General features: G+C 47.9%; 1 protein-coding gene and 4 non-coding genes across 5 annotated transcripts in view; 4 read left to right on the top strand and 1 right to left on the bottom strand.

Annotated features, from left to right (window-relative positions):
• The window catches only part of LOC116036424 (bromodomain-containing protein DDB_G0280777-like), a 1,700,590-nt gene that overhangs the window by 711,305 nt on the left and 974,523 nt on the right, over window positions 1-14,762 (top strand). The gene's annotated exons all lie outside the window — the stretch shown is intronic.
• Window positions 7,132-7,204, bottom strand: trnaa-agc. The gene has a single exon. It is a non-coding gene; the product is annotated as a tRNA-Ala (tRNA).
• trnav-aac lies at window positions 7,761-7,833 on the top strand. The gene has a single exon. It is a non-coding gene; the product is annotated as a tRNA-Val (tRNA).
• Window positions 8,117-8,189, top strand: trnaa-agc. The gene has a single exon. It is a non-coding gene; the product is annotated as a tRNA-Ala (tRNA).
• Window positions 10,367-10,439, top strand: trnav-aac. The gene has a single exon. It is a non-coding gene; the product is annotated as a tRNA-Val (tRNA).

Below are 14,762 nucleotides of genomic sequence, written 5' to 3'. Positions count from 1 at the left end.
GCTGAGCTGCTGGTCTCAGTAGCGGGCTGAGGTGCTGGTCTCAGTAGCGGGCTGAGGTGAAGGTCTCAGTAGCGGGCTGAGGTGCTGGTCTCAGTAGCAGGCTGAGGTGCAGGTCTCAGTAGCGGGCTGAGGTACTGGTCTCAGTAGTGGGCTGAGGTACTGGTCTCAGTAGCGGGCTGAGGTGCTGGTCTCAGTAGCGGGCTGAGGTGCAGGTCTCAGTAGCGGGCTGAGGTGCAGGTCTCAGTAGCGGGCTGAGGTGCTGGTCTCAGTAGCGGGCTGAGGTGCAGGTCTCAGTAGCGGGCTGAGGTATTATGAAAGTGTCTTCCTTTTTCCAGTCACTTCAGATTAGTTTGGAAAGAAAGGAAAAGTTAAAGGAGACCACCTTTTGTCATTAACGACAATGTTCAAAGTTTCCATTGCTCAAGCTGCGGCTGCGGGGAGCTGTGGTCTTACGCCGCCTTCACACTGGCACTTGAAATCAGCTCCCTAATATGCAATACGTCCCCAGCGGACATCGTACTACACCGTTGAAAAGCTTCGGAAGCGACTCACAAAAATGGCAGAGATGCTAGAACGACTGATAAGTGTCTGAATGTCCGATTCTCTTTGACCTCTCTGATACAGATATAAATAGAGAGGCTGCTGCGTGGAGAACAGCTGCCCAGGACGTTGACATGTCACGTCGGTTAAATGTGATATAGTGGTATAATGTCAATAGTTAAATGTGATATTGGGTATAATGTCAATAGTTAAATGTGATATAGCGATGTAATGTCAATAGTTAAATGTGATATAGTGGTATAATGTCAATAGTTAAATGTGATATAGGGTATAATGTCAATAGTTAAATGTGATATAGTGGTATAATGTCAATAGTTAAATGTTGTAAATACGGGTGCACGATGGTGCTACCCATGTACCGGTAACTGACTGGTTAGTAGTGAATCCGAGTCCACTGATTGGGGTCCGATAAGAACCAGACAAGTGTCACTTCTTAATTATCCTTTATTGCCTCACAATCAACACGCTCATTTCTCCAACAGTATGTGGATGCCTACATGGAGGTGTGGTTCGCATGCGATACGTTACTAGTCCAGATAGAGCGAGCCACTGATGACAGGGAGAGAGAGAGTGTATCGCTACAGCCAATCCAGTCTGCTCAAAGTAATGGTCTTTTTTACAGCCGCCCCCAGATTTTGTGTAGAAATCTGCACAGTCAGTAAGACCAGAGACTTTGGGCCTGATCATCAATTTAGTCCGGCAAAGCAGGGAGGCGTATAATCCGAGACACTGGCCGTAAGTAGGTATGTCTGCCTACTTCTACTTTAACAGACCTGACCCGACCATCAGATCCTGCCATGCACTGGGTAATCCGTCCGACGGGCCATAACGCCCGTGGTAACTGTGGGTCCACTACCACAACAACTGCACCAGCAGAGAGGTTTGGGGTTTCAGAGAGCCATTTCTGCCGGGCCTGCAGAGTTGGTAAGTAATACTGGATAAAGTGCTTCCAGAAATGGTCTTTAAGCAGTTGACTGTGTCTCCATCTGCGCCTGGACAACAGTTCAGTTTTGGGATGGACAACCTGGGGAAGGGAGGCATCTGGCCGCCCCAATAGCAGGGAGTTAGGGGTAACCGGATCCGGGTCTGTTATGTCGGAAGAAACGTAGCCAAGGGGTTTTGAGTTCAAAATCCCTTCAATCTCAATCAACACCGTGCGTAACACTTCCTCTGTAACGGACTGTGCTCCCAGGGTGACTTTCAGAGCATTTTTGAGGGAGCGAATCTCCCTTTCCCAACAGCCCCCGAAATGTGGTGCACTTGGTGGGTTGAACCTGAATTTGATTTGCTGTGGGGCAAGCTGGGCTTGGATCTCTGGTCCAAGGGCCGCGAAGGCCTGCTTTAGTTCGCGTTCTCCACCTTTAAAGTTGGTGCCCTGATCAGATAGCAGTTCGAAAGGCTTTCCCCTGCGGGACATGAAGCGCCTGAAAGCCATGAGGAAGAAGTCAGTATCAAGGCCAGAGAGAAGGTCAAGATAGACTGCTCTGGTCGTCATGCATTTGAACACAATTCCCCATCTTTTCTCCTTCTTGCGACCCACTGTGACCATATAGGTGCCGAAACAGTCGACACCCGTGGAATAGAAAGCTGGTTGGAACAGTCGCAATCTAGCAGGAGGGAGATCTGCCATCTTCGGGATGATAGGTTTGCCTCGCCACTGCTGACATTCAGAACACTGTCGCTGATGACGCCGGATAGCTTCCCTTCCTCGCAGTATCCAGTACTTCCTTCGTGCCTCTGCGAACACACGCTCTGGGCCTGGATGATGCAGAGAACCGTCTATGTCCTTAATGATGAACTGTGTAATCATGTGCTTAGGGTCCAGAACTATAGGGTGGAGGCTGGCTTGATCAAGTCCGGTGGTGCGACGCAGACGTCCGCCTACCCGAATTATCTGTGAGCTTCTTTCTAACTCAGGAGGAAGAGTGAGAAGCCGACTACTGTTTGGCACAGGTTTTCCTGCCAGCAGCAGGGCCAGTTCTTCACAGTCTTGCTGCACTTGTTGCAGTAGAGAGTTCTCGGCTTTCTGGTAATCATCGGCACAGGGAGAGCCATCAGCTGATTCACACAAGTCACGAGCTGTTGATTCTAGAAGCTCCGCGAAGGTCTTGAACTGGCTCGGGTCCAGTCCTGGAGGTCTTTGGTTGGTGAGTGTGAGGTTACAGATGACTGGCTTCCTCATCTCCTCCCCGTCGAGCTGAGAAGTGAGCGGCTTCTGTGGCCACAGGTCTGGTGAGCTGTAGAGGAAAGAGGGGCCCTGATACCAACGATACTGCTTTCCAAGCTCTGACAGTCTTTTCCCCCGGGTGATGTCATCCGCTGGGTTTTGGGCAGAGTCTACATAACGCCATGCCTCCCGGTCTGTTAAGTCTTGAATCTCCGCCACCCTTGTTCCAACGAAGACTTTAAACCGATATGAGTCGGACTGCAGCCAGGATAGGACGGTGGTGGAATCTGACCATAGAACAACCTGATGGATGGGCAAAGACAGTTCTGTGCTGAGTACTGTGAATAATTGGGCTCCTGTAAGTGCTGCACAGAGCTCTAACCTTGGGATGGTCTGCTGCTTTCTTGGTGCTACCCTTGACCGAGCAGCTAGAAAGGCGATTTCCACCTGACCGCTTGGGTCCTCAGTCCTGAGATAGGCTACTGAGCCATAGGTACGCTCAGACGCATCACAGAACACATGGATTTCTCTTTGACTGTTGCCAGGGTCCATCTCTGAGCTGGTGTAGCATCGTGGTAGCGAAATGTGTTGCAGGTCTGGCAACTCGCTCTCCCATTCCTTCCAAGCGTGAAGAAGCTGCTCAGGCAGGTTAGGATCGTCCCAGTCACGTTGCTTAGTCCATAGCTGCTGCACTATCACCTTGGCCCTCGTTGTGTAAGGGATGATGAATCCAAGGGGGTCGTATTGGCTGGCCAGGACTTTGTAAATGGTACGCATAGTGACCTGTGGGAACACCGGCAGGCGTAGCTTTTGGATAGGGTGTCCGTAGGGCAGTGCCAGTGCAATCCCAATGTTGATTCCTGAGCATTCGGTTGGCCTTGTGCTATCCAAAGATCGGCACTATCTGACCTAGCTTCAGCTGGGAGGTGACTGATAACAGCTGGCCTGTTGCTTGCCCACTGTCTCAGTTCGAAGCCCCCATCGGCAAGCAAGTTTAGCAGCTTATCAACAAGGACTTGTGCTTCTTCTTCTGATGGTAAGCTCTGCAGACAGTTGTCCACATAGAAGGACTGCAAAACGGTCTGGCGTACATCCTCTCCTGGCTGGCTGTGATCCAGCACATGCTTCTGCAATGCGTATGTCGCGCAACAAGGACTGCATGTTGTTCCGAATGGGAGAACTCTCCATTCGTAAACGGTGATAGGTTCTTCTCGCTTCAGATCACGCCACAGGAATCTAAGAAGCGGCTGGTCTTCGGGGAGCAGTCTGACCTGGTGGAACATTCCACGAATATCACTGCTGATGGCGACAGCATGCTCCCGGAATCTAAGTAGCACAGCCAGGAGGGAAGACCCCAAGGTGGGCCCAGGAAGGAGGAGCTGGTTGAGATTGTCACCCTGGAACTGGAACGAACAGTTGAAAACAACTCTGTTCTTGCCATTGTGCTGGACCATATGGTGGGGGATGTACCAGCTGTTCTTGGTTTCTTCTGTTCCTGGCTCCAGCTTCACTACAAAGCCTGCCTCTTCAAGCCTACAGATCTCTGCAATGTAGGCCTTTGCCTGCTCGGGTGATTTAGCCAGTCTCCTCTCTGTACTGCGTAACTGTGGGAGCACCGCCTCCTTTGGTGCTTGCAATTGTGGCATGTTAGGGACACGCAGTAGGTGAGTGGCATAACGCATAAGTCCATTATCATCTACACTTATGGTCTTGGCTTTGAGAAGCTTTATCGCTTCTTGGTCCTGGTGAGACCTGGTGCTGGCCTTCGCACTGCGCCATGGCAGCACGTCCATTTGCTACAGTTTCTCAACATTGCTGTACAGGTCTCCATACCGTGGCTCCGGGCATGTGAATAGACACTGCTGGTCAGTAAAGCGGTGCAGCATGCACTGAAGGGGGTCCGATAAGAACCAGACAAGTGTCATTTCTTAATTATACTTTATTGCCTCACAATCAACACGCTCATTTCTCCAACAGTATGTGGATGCCTACATGGAGGTGTGGTTCGCATGCGATACGTTACTAGTCCAGATAGAGCGAGCCACTGATGACAGGGAGAGAGAGAGTGTATCGCTACAGCCAATCCAGTCTGCTCAAAGTAATGGTCTTTTTTACAAATGTGATATAGCGTATAATGTCAATAGTTAAATGTGATATAGGGTATAATGTCAATAGTTAAATGTGAAATAGCGGTATAATGTCAATAGTTAAATGTGATATAGGGTATAATGTCAATAGTTAAATGTGATATAGGGTATAATGTCAATAGTTAGATGTGATATAGGGTATAATGTCAATAGTTAAATGTGATATAGGGTATAATGTCAATAGCTAAATGTGAATGAATGAGTTCAGGTCGTTTCGAAGCCGAATCGGAGCTGATTTCAACTGCCAGTGTGGAGGCAGCGTTAGGGTCTTAGGTGCCTCGAGGGGCGGTAACCTACGAATTAAATTAAATGTTATTCGGTTTCTTGTATTTAGCTAGCTTTTAACCTGTGTATTTAGCTAGCTAGCTGTTAACCTGTGTATTTAGCTAGCTAGCTTTTAACCTATGTATTTAGCTAGCTAGCTTTTAACCTGCGTATTAAGCTAGCTAGCTGTTAACCTGTGTATTTAGCTAGCTAGCTGTTAACCTGTGTATTTAGCTAGCTGTTAACCTGTGTATTTAGCTAGCTGTTAACCTGTGTATTTAGCTAGCTAGCTATTAACCTGTGTATTTAGCTAGCTTGATGTTAACCTGTGTATTTAGCTAGCTATCTTTTAACCTGTGTATTTAGCTAGCTAGCTGATAACCTGTGTACTAAGCTAGCTAGCTGTTAACCTGTGTATTAGGCTAGCTAGCTGTTAACCTGTGTATTAAGCTAGCTTGATGTTAACCTGTGTATTTAGCTAGCTAGCTTTTAGCCTGTGTATTTAGCTAGCTAGCTGTTAACCTGTGTATTTAGCTAGCTAGCTGTTAACCTGTGTATTAAGCTAGCTAGCTTTTAACCTGTGTATTAAGCTAGCTAGCTGTTAACCTGTGTATTAAGCTAGCTAGCTTTTAACCTGTGTATTTAGCTAGCTACCTGCTAACCTGTGTATTAAGCTAGTTTGATGTTTCTTGTATTTAGCTAGCTAGCTTTTAACCTGTGTAATTAAGTAGTTTGGCAGCAAATTGTTGTTTTATTGCAGTTACAAATATATAACTAAAATAGAATATAGTTGTGTCTTCGGGAACCGTCACCTTATAGTAAAAAAAAAAGTTTCCTTTTTATATCTTTTGTTAATTTTTGTAACTATACAAAAAACAAAAATCGCAACTTTTTTGGAACTTTCACTGTCTCCCGCAACTTCAACTTCATTACAGCAAATATACAAAAGACATCGCAGCTTTAATTGCAATTTTTTACAAAAGCTCCCGCGAAATCAGGCATTTTGGGCCGCAACAATCTCAAAAAAAGGCCGCGAAATCCTGGAGGGACTGCCTTAGAAATACATCATGAAATAAATAAATTAGTTAGTTAAATAAATATATTAAAAGGTTTTACTTTTGGTTGGTACTTTTATTTCATAAGTCCAAATTTATTTATTTCAAGAGACTTTTATTTCCTAATGCCACATTTATTTATTTCCATTTCTTATATGCAAATCAGGGGTCGTGGTTATTTCTCACCTTCAGAACAGAGCCGTGCTCTGTACCCTGATGGAGCAACACCACCGGCAGTTTGTGGTGCTCTGTATCCAGCCCACAGTCACCTATTCTGGGGTAACTAGACCACCAACCAAACGACTGCTTCGGTAACATTTTACAATAAGGTACACAAAAAAATAGGTAGTTACTGTTTTTGAAAGGGTAGTTACCCTTTTTCAGAAGGGTAGTTACCTTTACCCTTTTGAAAAAGGGTAACTAATCATTCGTTACCCTACTGAAAAACAGTATAGTGAAGTGAAACAAGGTGAATGGGTCTTATATGGGACTGTTTGTATTGTACTGTACTGTATGTGGATAGCGGCGGAGTGGGACCAAAACATCTACTTGGAAATTTCGTAGGGGCGTGGGGCGGGTTTCGGATGGTCCGGTGAATGAATGAACAACGCACAGCAAGCAACACGATCCCTTTTTTCCTTTTGAGTCTGACCATCTCAGTGCCACCTTTCCCTTTTATTTCCAATTTTTTGGCTTTTCATCATTAGACTCTCACTGATTCCCTATATTCCCTTTATAAAATCCTAGACATGGTTGTGACCTGCACTTCCTTAGTGCTTTCTGATTAGCCTGTGTCTGTATTGAAATAAGAGGGTGCTGCGGCCCGCCGTATGGGTTGATAACATATATTTTTCCCGGAAGGGGTGAGACAGAGAAATGGGATTCAGCCTAAGAGTGCACCATCTTTTTTGTCCTGTCATGTGAAAAAAAACATTATTGGAGGATGCGGGCATCGATCCCGCTACCTCTCGCATGCTAAGCGAGCGCTCTACCATTTGAGCTAATCCCCCGTGATAGCCACCCATATGTGACTTAACCTTATATACGTCACACAGTATTGGCAGATTCCAAAGTTGTTAAGTGTGATGGGTTCAGTGTCCCAAACAATGCTTTTATGATACAGAAGCTGTGTCCCAGTTCAAGGGTTGCAGCGTAGTTTCACACACATCTAACCACGTTTCTCTTAACGTATGAGTTTACTAGTACACCGCTTGTTTTTGTACGGTCACAGAAGAGATAAGAAAGTAGTAAATATTAACAGAAAAGGCTTCAGGTTGGAACAACTGAGTGGTCTGTTTATATGTAACAAAAAGTTTGTAGATTTGCAGATGATTTGAGGCAGAATTAGCAGAGTGAATGTCTTAAAAGAATCAGAAAATGTTTATTGCCACAATAAGTTACACTACGTAGCTTATATGTAGTGCTTACTCGGGTATGATTGTATTATGTGTGTGTGTGTGTGTGTGTGTGTGTGTGTGTGTGTGTGTGTGTGTGTGTGTGTGTGTGTGTGTGTGTGTTTTTCAGTCATATATTTAAAAAAATATGTCCCCACTTTCATACATGGCAGTTTCCGTAGTGTAGTGGTTATCACGTTCGCCTAACACGCGAAAGGTCCCCGGTTCGAGACCGGGCGGAAACATTGTTTGCTTTTCCCTACGATAGGAAGCTCTGGTGTTTGGTTAAGTGGTCAAATTTAACAGTTAGCATCAACAGGTCAACATGTTCTATGTTAGCCAACTACACTCACTATTAGCTTCTGCACATTCAGGTACCGAAATTTCGACGTTTAATGTGTAAAAAATGGGGAAAATTTACTGGTCGCATATGTGCGACTGGATGTAAAATTCAGTTCATCTGCCAACATTTGACAACACACATTGTTGCTAGTGCTGTAAGTGACGTCTGAAGAGCCATGGCATTGTGGGGGATTAGCTCAAATGGTAGAGCGCTCGCTTAGCATGCGAGAGGTAGCGGGATCAATGCCCGCATCCTCCAAAACATTTCTTTTTCAATTGAAGACGGATCTAGTGAAGCCTGTTTCATGGTTCGGCGGCTCTGAGGCTCTACTTTCGCTGATGCCTATGTAAGTGGCCTGATATTTATACTTGTGCGCTGGTGTCTGCGTCGAGCCAGCGTGTGTGTGTGTGTGGGAAGTGGGTGATAGAGCAAGGGGGATAAGTGAGACAGTGATGGTGATTATCTTCAGAGCGAGTACTGACTCTAGAGTCATAGTGAGAGAAACAAAGTGTGTCCCCGAACAAGAACAGTCTTTGCTGAGTTTTGTTGGTGGCCATGATGTTGTGGCCCTCCTCCCCACGGGGTTCGGGAACAGTAGGATTTTCCATCTTGCTCCGTTAGTGGTGAAGGAGTTGGCTAAGGCTAACGCTAGCGGTGCTAAGCCGACATCACGACCAAACATTAGCACTTGGTTAAGGCAGATCCAGTGTGGCTCTGGGCAGATCCAATAGTTTTAAACTTGAACAGAGTACCCGCCTTCAAGGAAGTTAACACTTGTCAATGGAGAGAGGCCAGACTCTCTGGACCAATGAAATGGACCAGAGTCTGGTTGGACCAGACTAATGGACCAGAGTCTGGTAGGACCAGGCTAATGGACCAGAGTCTGGTAGGACCAGGCTAATGGACCAGAGTCTGGTAGGACTAGGCTAATGTACCAGAGTCTGGTAGGACCAGGCTAATGTACCAGAGTCTGGTAGGACCAGGCTAATGTACCAGTGTCTGGTAAAACCAGACTAATGGACCAGTGTCTGTTAGGACCGGGATAACGGACCAGAGTCTGGTAGGACCAGGCTAATGTACCAGAGTCTGGTAGGACCAGGCTAATGGACCAGTGTCTGGTAGGACCAGACTAATGTACCAGAGTCTGGTAAAACCAGACTAATGTACCAGAGTCTGGTAGGACCAGACTAATGTACCAGAGTCTGGTAAAACCAGACTAATGGACCAGTGTCTGTTAGGACCGGGATAACGGACCAGAGTCTGGTAGGACCAGGCTAATGTACCAGAGTCTGGTAGGACTAGGCTAATGGACCAGAGTCTGGTAAAACCAGACTAATGGACCAGTGTCTGTTAGGACCGGGATAACGGACCAGAGTCTGGTAGGACCAGGCTAATGGACCAGTGTCTGGTAGGACCAGGCTAATGGACCAGAGTCTGGTAGGACCAGACTAATGTACCAGAGTCTGGTAGGACCAGGCTACCTACGCACGTAGCAACGGCGTATATTTGACGCAGAAGTATAAAACAGCCTTGAGGCATAAAGGATAGCATAATGTTGCTAATATGCTGATATCATAAGTATTTGGTCACCTACCAACCAGTAAGAATTCCGGTTCTCACAGACCTGTTAGTTTTTCTTTAAGAAGCCCTTCTGTTCTCCACTCATTACCTGTATTAACTGCACCTGTTTGAACTCGTTACCTGTATAAAAGACACCTGTCCACACACTCAATCAAACAGACTCCAACCTCTCCACAGTGGCCAAGACCAGAGAGCTGTGTAAGGACATCAGGGATAAAATTGTAGACCTGCACAAGGCTGGGATGGGCTACAGGACAATAGGCAAGCAGCTTGGTGAGAAGACAACAACTGTTGGCGCAATTATTAAAAAATGGAAGAAGTTCAAGATGATGGTCAATCTCCCAAGGTCTGGGGCTCCATGCGAGATCTCATCTCGTGGGGCATCAATGATCATGAGGAAGGTGATGGATCAGCCCAGAACTACACGGCAGGACCTGGTCAATGACCTGAAGAGAGCTGGGACCACAGTCTCAAAGAAAACCATTGGTAACACACTACGCCGTCATGGATTAAAATTCTGCAGCGCACGCAAGGTCCCCCTGCTCAAGCCAGCTCATGTCCAGGCCCGTCTGAAGTTTGCCAGTGACCATCTGGATGATCCAGAGGAGGAATGGGAGAAGGTCATGTGGTCTGATGAGACAAAAATAGAGCTTTTTGGTCTAAACTCCACTCGCCGTGTTTGGAGGAAGAAGAAGGATGAGTACAACCCCAAGAACACCATCACAACCGTGAAGCATGGAGGTGGAAACATCATTCATTGGGGATGCTTTTTTGCAAAGGGGACAGGACGACTGCACCGTATTGAGGGGAGGATGGTGAGGCTAGTTTCCTAAATGTTCATTGATGCTCACAGGGTTTCCGTAGTGTAGTGGTTATCACGTTCGCCTAACACGCGAAAGGTCCCCGGTTCGAGACCGGGCGGAAACATTGTTTGCTTTTCCCTACGATAGGACGCTCCGGTTTTTGTCTGGTAAGTTCTCAAATTTATCTTCTGTTTGCAAATAATGCTTATGTAGGGGAGAGGCTAACAGCATCAACAGGTCAGTCGAACAAAGAGTTTTGTTGAAGTTGAATGTAGTCCAGATTGTTGTCTAATGAGCGGACACTTGCAAGCAGGATTGATGGAACAGGTGGCCGGCTAGCGTTAGCTTTCCACCTAGCTGCTTACCACTCTCGCACACCGCTGTCGAGGTCCCTTTCCCCGGCTAGTGGCATCGGGCGACACCGCAGGCTGAGATGCTGGTCTCAGTAGCAGGCTGGTCTCAGTAGCAGGCTGAGCTGCTGGTCTCAGTAGCGGGCTGAGGTGCTGGTCTCAGTAGCGGGCTGAGGTGAAGGTCTCAGTAGCGGGCTGAGGTGCTGGTCTCAGTAGCAGGCTGAGGTGCAGGTCTCAGTAGCGGGCTGAGGTACTGGTCTCAGTAGTGGGCTGAGGTACTGGTCTCAGTAGCGGGCTGAGGTGCTGGTCTCAGTAGCGGGCTGAGGTGCAGGTCTCAGTAGCGGGCTGAGGTGCAGGTCTCAGTAGCGGGCTGAGGTGCTGGTCTCAGTAGCGGGCTGAGGTGCAGGTCTCAGTAGCGGGCTGAGGTATTATGAAAGTGTCTTCCTTTTTCCAGTCACTTCAGATTAGTTTGGAAAGAAAGGAAAAGTTAAAGGAGACCACCTTTTGTCATTAACGACAATGTTCAAAGTTTCCATTGCTCAAGCTGCGGCTGCGGGGAGCTGTGGTCTTACGCCGCCTTCACACTGGCACTTGAAATCAGCTCCCTAATATGCAATACGTCCCCAGCGGACATCGTACTACACCGTTGAAAAGCTTCGGAAGCGACTCACAAAAATGGCAGAGATGCTAGAACGACTGATAAGTGTCTGAATGTCCGATTCTCTTTGACCTCTCTGATACAGATATAAATAGAGAGGCTGCTGCGTGGAGAACAGCTGCCCAGGACGTTGACATGTCACGTCGGTTAAATGTGATATAGTGGTATAATGTCAATAGTTAAATGTGATATTGGGTATAATGTCAATAGTTAAATGTGATATAGGGTATAATGTCAATAGTTAAATGTGATATAGTGGTATAATGTCAATAGTTAAATGTTGTAAATACGGGTGCACGATGGTGCTACCCATGTACCGGTAACTGACTGGTTAGTAGTGAATCCGAGTCCACTGATTGGGGTCCGATAAGAACCAGACAAGTGTCACTTCTTAATTATCCTTTATTGCCTCACAATCAACACGCTCATTTCTCCAACAGTATGTGGATGCCTACATGGAGGTGTGGTTCGCATGCGATACGTTACTAGTCCAGATAGAGCGAGCCACTGATGACAGGGAGAGAGAGAGTGTATCGCTACAGCCAATCCAGTCTGCTCAAAGTAATGGTCTTTTTTACAGCCGCCCCCAGATTTTGTGTAGAAATCTGCACAGTCAGTAAGACCAGAGACTTTGGGCCTGATCATCAATTTAGTCCGGCAAAGCAGGGAGGCGTATAATCCGAGACACTGGCCGTAAGTAGGTATGTCTGCCTACTTCTACTTTAACAGACCTGACCCGACCATCAGATCCTGCCATGCACTGGGTAATCCGTCCGACGGGCCATAACGCCCGTGGTAACTGTGGGTCCACTACCACAACAACTGCACCAGCAGAGAGGTTTGGGGTTTCAGAGAGCCATTTCTGCCGGGCCTGCAGAGTTGGTAAGTAATACTGGATAAAGTGCTTCCAGAAATGGTCTTTAAGCAGTTGACTGTGTCTCCATCTGCGCCTGGACAACAGTTCAGTTTTGGGATGGACAACCTGGGGAAGGGAGGCATCTGGCCGCCCCAATAGCAGGGAGTTAGGGGTAACCGGATCCGGGTCTGTTATGTCGGAAGAAACGTAGCCAAGGGGTTTTGAGTTCAAAATCCCTTCAATCTCAATCAACACCGTGCGTAACACTTCCTCTGTAACGGACTGTGCTCCCAGGGTGACTTTCAGAGCATTTTTGAGGGAGCGAATCTCCCTTTCCCAACAGCCCCCGAAATGTGGTGCACTTGGTGGGTTGAACCTGAATTTGATTTGCTGTGGGGCAAGCTGGGCTTGGATCTCTGGTCCAAGGGCCGCGAAGGCCTGCTTTAGTTCGCGTTCTCCACCTTTAAAGTTGGTGCCCTGATCAGATAGCAGTTCGAAAGGCTTTCCCCTGCGGGACATGAAGCGCCTGAAAGCCATGAGGAAGAAGTCAGTATCAAGGCCAGAGAGAAGGTCAAGATAGACTGCTCTGGTCGTCATGCATTTGAACACAATTCCCCATCTTTTCTCCTTCTTGCGACCCACTGTGACCATATAGGTGCCGAAACAGTCGACACCCGTGGAATAGAAAGCTGGTTGGAACAGTCGCAATCTAGCAGGAGGGAGATCTGCCATCTTCGGGATGATAGGTTTGCCTCGCCACTGCTGACATTCAGAACACTGTCGCTGATGACGCCGGATAGCTTCCCTTCCTCGCAGTATCCAGTACTTCCTTCGTGCCTCTGCGAACACACGCTCTGGGCCTGGATGATGCAGAGAACCGTCTATGTCCTTAATGATGAACTGTGTAATCATGTGCTTAGGGTCCAGAACTATAGGGTGGAGGCTGGCTTGATCAAGTCCGGTGGTGCGACGCAGACGTCCGCCTACCCGAATTATCTGTGAGCTTCTTTCTAACTCAGGAGGAAGAGTGAGAAGCCGACTACTGTTTGGCACAGGTTTTCCTGCCAGCAGCAGGGCCAGTTCTTCACAGTCTTGCTGCACTTGTTGCAGTAGAGAGTTCTCGGCTTTCTGGTAATCATCGGCACAGGGAGAGCCATCAGCTGATTCACACAAGTCACGAGCTGTTGATTCTAGAAGCTCCGCGAAGGTCTTGAACTGGCTCGGGTCCAGTCCTGGAGGTCTTTGGTTGGTGAGTGTGAGGTTACAGATGACTGGCTTCCTCATCTCCTCCCCGTCGAGCTGAGAAGTGAGCGGCTTCTGTGGCCACAGGTCTGGTGAGCTGTAGAGGAAAGAGGGGCCCTGATACCAACGATACTGCTTTCCAAGCTCTGACAGTCTTTTCCCCCGGGTGATGTCATCCGCTGGGTTTTGGGCAGAGTCTACATAACGCCATGCCTCCCGGTCTGTTAAGTCTTGAATCTCCGCCACCCTTGTTCCAACGAAGACTTTAAACCGATATGAGTCGGACTGCAGCCAGGATAGGACGGTGGTGGAATCTGACCATAGAACAACCTGATGGATGGGCAAAGACAGTTCTGTGCTGAGTACTGTGAATAATTGGGCTCCTGTAAGTGCTGCACAGAGCTCTAACCTTGGGATGGTCTGCTGCTTTCTTGGTGCTACCCTTGACCGAGCAGCTAGAAAGGCGATTTCCACCTGACCGCTTGGGTCCTCAGTCCTGAGATAGGCTACTGAGCCATAGGTACGCTCAGACGCATCACAGAACACATGGATTTCTCTTTGACTGTTGCCAGGGTCCATCTCTGAGCTGGTGTAGCATCGTGGTAGCGAAATGTGTTGCAGGTCTGGCAACTCGCTCTCCCATTCCTTCCAAGCGTGAAGAAGCTGCTCAGGCAGGTTAGGATCGTCCCAGTCACGTTGCTTAGTCCATAGCTGCTGCACTATCACCTTGGCCCTCGTTGTGTAAGGGATGATGAATCCAAGGGGGTCGTATTGGCTGGCCAGGACTTTGTAAATGGTACGCATAGTGACCTGTGGGAACACCGGCAGGCGTAGCTTTTGGATAGGGTGTCCGTAGGGCAGTGCCAGTGCAATCCCAATGTTGATTCCTGAGCATTCGGTTGGCCTTGTGCTATCCAAAGATCGGCACTATCTGACCTAGCTTCAGCTGGGAGGTGACTGATAACAGCTGGCCTGTTGCTTGCCCACTGTCTCAGTTCGAAGCCCCCATCGGCAAGCAAGTTTAGCAGCTTATCAACAAGGACTTGTGCTTCTTCTTCTGATGGTAAGCTCTGCAGACAGTTGTCCACATAGAAGGACTGCAAAACGGTCTGGCGTACATCCTCTCCTGGCTGGCTGTGATCCAGCACATGCTTCTGCAATGCGTATGTCGCGCAACAAGGACTGCATGTTGTTCCGAATGGGAGAACTCTCCATTCGTAAACGGTGATAGGTTCTTCTCGCTTCAGATCACGCCACAGGAATCTAAGAAGCGGCTGGTCTTCGGGGAGCAGTCTGACCTGGTGGAACATTCCACGAATATCACTGCTGATGGCGACAGCA

This window comes from Sander lucioperca, chromosome 13 (genome assembly GCF_008315115.2).
Source record: "Sander lucioperca isolate FBNREF2018 chromosome 13, SLUC_FBN_1.2, whole genome shotgun sequence".
In the NCBI taxonomy this organism is placed as follows: domain Eukaryota; kingdom Metazoa; phylum Chordata; class Actinopteri; order Perciformes; family Percidae; genus Sander; species Sander lucioperca.
Note: the sequence above shows the minus strand (reverse complement) of the source record. Positions and strands in the feature narration are given on the sequence as shown.